The 6,460-nt window shown below is 38.9% G+C and overlaps 1 protein-coding gene across 1 annotated transcript in view; it reads right to left on the bottom strand.

Moving 5' to 3' along the window:
• pde6a (phosphodiesterase 6A, cGMP-specific, rod, alpha) overlaps positions 1 to 2,005 on the bottom strand; it is a gene marked incomplete in the record, with an annotated part of 56,118 nt that extends 54,113 nt beyond the window's left edge. Inside the window, 1 exon segment of the mRNA XM_035669132.1 lies at positions 1,841 to 2,005.
• Positions 2,006 to 6,460: the final 4,455 nt, after the last annotated feature.

Here is a 6,460-nt window from a genome sequence, read left to right as displayed (position 1 = left end):
ACTTTCCTCACTTGATATCCTAAAATTGTAGGATCCAGTCTGAGGTAATGATTTTGGTTCATCAGAAATCTGCTTGGGGCAACACCTTAAATGTAGAACATGAAGGTTGTTTTTAAATCAGTAGGTTCCAGTTTTGATGGAGTGATCGCTCATTTTCTTAACTTTGTTTGGATGAATTCATTTGGACATACAGGGGTGTAGGACTTGGCCATACATTTCAGTTAAGGAGTTTGTGTTAAACAGTGCAATGCTACTTTTCTGTAGTCTTTTAACATGCTTTACCAACTTCCAAAGGCACTCTGCAACACATACTACTGTACATTATACTGTGCATCGCCAACTCACAAACACACACAAATCCTGTTTGTGTCTTTCTACCAAGACTGAACACACCTCCGTTTTGTTACCTTAGAATGAGTTTCACTGCCATAGTAGTTTCTCCTACACACTTGGAAGGCAAGCAGTTGACAAGCAGCTGGGTGCAATCTCCAGCTTCAACACTCGATGCTACTAAATGCTTCACTCTGGTCCTCAATAATAATAATAAATGATGAATAATCAGCTGATTACAACTAGTTTTAATGTTGACTTTAATGAAAAATGTATCAAACATACATTATACATTATAAAGTGGGTTTGTGCAGGAGCTGTTGCCTTTTATACTTTTATATCACTTGGTATGTTATTGCACATTTTGGAGAGGAGGGGTGAAAGATCAATGGATTCTGGGTATATATGCTCCTTATGTACGTGATTTTTCAATTTCACCCTCAGCCCTTGAATGGGCAAGTCGACTAGGGATGAACCACTACTGGAACACACTGCTAGGTTTGGAATTTGATGAGTCGTCACAGGCAGCCAGTGGACAAAGTATTAAAAGGCAGTAAAAATCCTCAGGACTCAGTAATTCATTTCATTTTATTCAAAAAGTGCCGAGTGAGATAAAAATGGTTCTTTTGGCTCAAATAAATCACTAATGAACGAAAAACTTGAGGGCATTAGAGAGTTTGAAGTAACACAATTGACTCCAGCAGCCACACAGTTGACAAAGAGATGGTACGAGGTTCATTTAACATAATACATTAAATTCAATATTCCCAGTGGGTGCCTGTAATGTTGTGCGTTCACATGGCTTTAAAGATTGCGGTTTAATAAATGGATAGCCTCAGTTCTTTGTTTGTATTTCAGGCTCAATCAAATAGCTGAAATGCGCTGCTTGCTTGTCAGTAGACATGCAACTAATGAGCGAGCTACTCAAAAATGATTTAATGCTTGATGACTCAAATACCAAATGTGTGTGAAATTTATCAAGATTTTTTCGTCTGGTGTATTCCAGTGTAAGATTTGGTTTTGGTCGTTATTAATACAGGCAGAACAGTTTTTCTTTCTAGTTTTGAATGAATGAGACAAATTGCTCCTTAATACATTTGTATGAAATTTGATCACACCTCATGAATACTATGTCAGCCAGTAGTCATTATTGAGCTGCTGAGCAGATAAAAAAAATGTGTTTTATGATCAGGACATTGATTATAAAATGGAATGATGATTCAGGATGTTTAAAGCAACAGGTTGTCATATTCAAGTACAGCCACAAAGCATCCGTTACCATATCTAAATAAGCTGCAAACATCTATTTCTGCTAGTAAACCATGATCAATGTCAATGACAATTCGGACACATAGGAACCCTGTGAGTCATACTGTACTTTAGTTGCCTTAATGTGACACAAACTATTCATGTCAAGCTAACATGACAGGACAGTGAAAGCAGGCACAGCTGGTGTACCCAATGCTCCTCTTGACTACAATCTGCAAAAGGGTAGAAATTAAGTACTTACCAGTCAGGAAATGTATTCTGCAATAGTGGCAATGACTTGCTGTCAATCAATTCCAAAGTGAGTCAGCGTCTCCAAAAAAACCATCAGAGCAGCAGCAGCAGCAGCGTTTTGCTTCAGGTCAAATCTTTTCTTCCAGGCCTCTGTTGTTCAACCGCCGCAACAATCCTGATAGAAGCCAAAAGAACCCAAAGATGTTTGCACTTTACTATGTTTACACTACACACGTAAAGTATACCATGTTAGTCATATGGAGGCTCAGGTCTGCCTTAGCATTCTTGTTTTATCCCTGCAACAACACAATAATCAAAGAAATCAGGTTCTTTTACTGGCCAGAAAACCATCCCTGAATATATGATTTATAAGTAGGACATGAACAAAACCACTGATAAGATTGTAATGTACTGTGAGCTAATTATCTGAATCACTCACATACCTAGGAAGACAATGCCTGCATGTCGCACGCAATCATGTCATTCCAAGCATCACAGATAATAATAAAAGCTATTATCTCACTATATTTAACTTACCAATTTTGAATTTGAAATGACAATGCATTACTGCAGAGGGTCAGGAAACACTGGTATTTCACTTTATTTGACACTATTTATTGGTGCACCGTAAGAATCATATCTTGTAAAATAAATATCCAAATGAAAAACATTTTTATATTTAAAGCAATATTTTGAATTTCACATAGATTTTTGTGCCAGTTTATCAATAATCTAAAACAATATTTTTAAAAATTAATGACGTTTTATGGTCAAACAACACGCACAAAATAATGATAATTATGTCTGACGAGTGGACTAGCTGTTTGATACTGTTGCACAGGGAAAAGTAAAGCTGTGGAAGTGGGAGGATGGGGTGCGTGGGTTTAAATCAACTTTGGGAAACTGGATTTTGTCCATAAACCATGATTACATTCGTAGTATTGATTTTTTAACCAAGATAAAAACCTTAATTGCAGTCTTATTATGAAGGGTTCAAAATATGGGTGGGGGAGCTAAGAGAGCTCGGCTCCCCTAAAAGAGACATGGGCTCCCAGAAAGCCTCATTTAAAAAAAATGTAGGGGTAGCTCTAAAATATGTTAACCTTTAGTGCCACTGGTTTTGTACACTTTTCCTGTATATTTAGGTTCCTGAAACAAATAACAGGATAGCAGTAAAGCACTGGTCAATGTGCATGTTTAGAACTTACATAAAGATTTCAGATTGTGTTCATTCAATTGTGTCTAATAAACACAATGCTGTCTATTCCTGCACTCTCAACACACGCTGTGCACTGGGCATGTTCACAGTTGTCATGGGATGCAACCTAGGTCTGGTCTGTTTAACAAAGTAAAGCAAACCATTGCCTGCCTGCATTTTTATTGAGAGCAATATATATATAAACATGGCAATGGTGAATATTTCTGTTTGTGTGTTGTCCCAGGCTAAATATTCTTTGTATAAATTCAAATGTACTGATATGTATACATGTACTGTCTGTATATTTTTGCATGTTAGCAAGCACATTCGGTATGTGTGTACCCTCCTCTGGAAATTAGGGGTCTCAGAAAGCCCCAGTGTAATTTGAATACTGTGAATATGTATATATACACTGTAGATTTTGGCATGACAATATCAATTTGTATCAACTTTAAAATTATTTACATTTCAGATTTTGTTAGAGACTGTGCTGGAATTAAGGATTAATGTTGCTGTCCAAGTCTATGTGGCAACATTTGAAAAAGATCAGACTATCTAATATTACTTTGCAGAACCTGAGTAAGTTAAGGCAAGCCAGCTAAGAGATGATATATGTAGGCAATATTCTGTGTCTATATGATGCAGCGCGGTCTTTACGATGGCGATCAGAAAAAAGTATTTCTAACTCATGAGAAATGATATCATCATTACATATTCCGTGCTCAAGGAGTCAAATCTAATTCCTTAAATGATATTTCTTTTTATGAAATGATTCTCTATAAGCTAATCCTTCACAAACACCAACACTGATCTTCACACACAAAAACACAGAAAGTAGTATCAGTGATTACACTTTTAGAATATTTCTATTACAAACACAGAGGAACACACATTTATGAACACACCACTGCATGCACACGACCAGTCAGGCATACAGACAAAGTCAAGCACACAAGCACTTTTCTCTGTATGAGGGAAGGAAGCAATGTCTTCTCTTGTCAAGAGGAATGACAATGACAGCTGCACTGAGCAATTACCTGGGACAGCAACAAGAACCCATTTACCAAGACGTCCCACTGGGATGTCCCATTATTCCCCCTGTCAGGATATATGCCACTGGGACTCCCCACTATTCCCTCTGCCATCAGGGGAAGCCACACACACACAGTGCTGTCCGAGAAAAAAAAAAAGCAGTATATTACAACCACGCAGTCGCCATAGTATATGTGATATCTCACACACACACACACACACACACACACACAGACAGACACCAGCAGTCTGGTGTCAAGAAATGTTGTGAAGTGATAGTCATGCCTCAATAGCAGATAACCTCATCTGTGCACTGAAAGCGGGAGAAAAAGGTTTTCTGAAATGCAACATTACATGGGAATTATACACTGAACTTACATACTGAACAGGGCTTCCAAATTGTTGCATAAACTGATAGTTGACGAGAAGAGTCTTAGTCGGCGCACTTATCATGAGTCAGATATTCGCAGAAAAACAAAAGTAGCGGGTGCAGCGCCTTGTTTCATCATGGACCTTTGCTCTAACACAGCACTGCTGCATGTGCTAACGGCTAATGAGTTACTTCCAATGGTATAGGTGTCCTATCAGCTGACTGTACTGCCAGCTCAAAGTCCCAGGAGAGGATCTGACAGTCTGGGAGCAGGGCCGGAAGCTAAGCCGGAGTGGGGCTACAGAGCCAGGACACTAGACTAACACTAGACAAATGGCGCAGGTGGATGAGGGTAAGGAGGAGGACATCATCCATCATATCCAGAAGTCCACCAGTATTTGTTTTGGTGGTGTTGGAAGTTCTGTGTTTTGAACGACGAGTCTTGTGTGAAGTTATACTGTGTTGAACTAAATGTTCAGTCTCCTTGCTGGTTTTCAGATTCATTACTGCTTTTTCTGTTATCGTTTAACAGGCGGCTGTTAAAATTTGTATTTAAATAATGAAATATCATAAACGTGCAACGACTAGTCTAATAATGGCTTTAACTAAGTACTAGAAAATCTTTAGTCTGGGACAGTCCTAATATTGAAGTGTAAAAAAAAAAAAAAAACAACAACATGAACATCAGGATTCTATCTGCACTACAATGAAAAGTAAAAAAAAATTGCTCTATTAATTTCAAAATCTGAAGGAACGGACAGTGTTTTATACCGGAAAACAACGGCCTCATAGACCTGTAGGGTCTATTTAGGTCTTAAGTCTATTTCCGTTTTGTGCACAGGTACATGATTATGTACTGGGCTGTAAGCTCTGTGAAAACTCCTAGCCAAATTCAGTGTGGGCACTTAAGAGTGACTGCAGCTGCTTCTGTTCTGTCGCTACCAGCATGGAGTAACAGGGAGTAACATCGTGTCTGCAGGGGCGCAGAAGTGAAAGCAGCACAAAGACAGCTAAGCACCAGCAGTTTCAGTCTTCCACAGGTGCTACTGTGTAGGTCACCCACATTTTGGCAGTACTCAATACACAATCAGCTACAGTAACAAGAAAAAAAAGATCTGAAGCCTAAAAAGATGCTGTTATGACTTACAGTACAGAGTACTGTGAGAGTCATTATGTGGCTTATCAATTAAAACATAAGTGAATCTGTTCTGTCAGGAGTGAGATAGATGACTGAAAAAAAGGGAAATGCTTCCTGTGTTAGACATGATGTAAGGCCAGCTCATTGGAACAGGCAGGCAAGATTGCTTATCATGTCTACACGAAGACAACATGGCATCTCAAAAAGGCCCAACTGAACAGACATGAGGCATCAGCTTTGCATGTCAAGAAGCACTTCTTGAAAGACTACAAGCTAATATGGGCTGGGGTTCATTCTAAAAGTATATAATGTATACAATATTCACTTGCCACTAGATGTTGCACTACTATTTTACTGAGCAGACAGTCATGAAACCCACTTCAAACTGAACTGAAAAAAAATATCTTTTTTATATCAGTGTTTCCCAATATTTAAGGGTTGTTATGAAACTATGGCAGGGTAAATTAGACCATGGTGCCGTGCCATGCCATAGCCATTTAAAGTCATACAATCTAAACCTACTCACATTCAACCTCTAGACTGAAATATAAAGTGTGTGTCTGATCTCATGTAATGGTCGTCCAGCCAGCATGTAGCCGTCAGTGTCATGTAGTGCAAGCTGTGAGTCATGCACCTTAATTATATGTCTGTGTTTGTGGTTCAAGGTGTGGGTTTAACCCTCAACACATATGTGCCTTTTCACATCAGTGATGACCTGACATCCTGTATGGGTGCCTGTGTGTTAGATCAAAGCCCTGTACATCACACCTGAGCTCCAACTGATGCTTCTCAGCATGGAAAGAGGAGTGAGGAGATCAAGAGTTGACTTCAATGTAGTTTTTGTTGTCAACATGCTACTCACCTTTCCTGACACACCAACACACACACACAC

The sequence above is a fragment of the Morone saxatilis genome, unplaced genomic scaffold (assembly GCF_004916995.1).
Source record: "Morone saxatilis isolate NCDOM2014 unplaced genomic scaffold, NCSU_SB_2.0 Contig22, whole genome shotgun sequence".
NCBI lineage: Eukaryota > Metazoa > Chordata > Actinopteri > Moronidae > Morone > Morone saxatilis.
The sequence above is the reverse complement of the archived record's forward strand: the minus strand, read 5'-3'. Positions and strand labels throughout refer to the sequence as shown.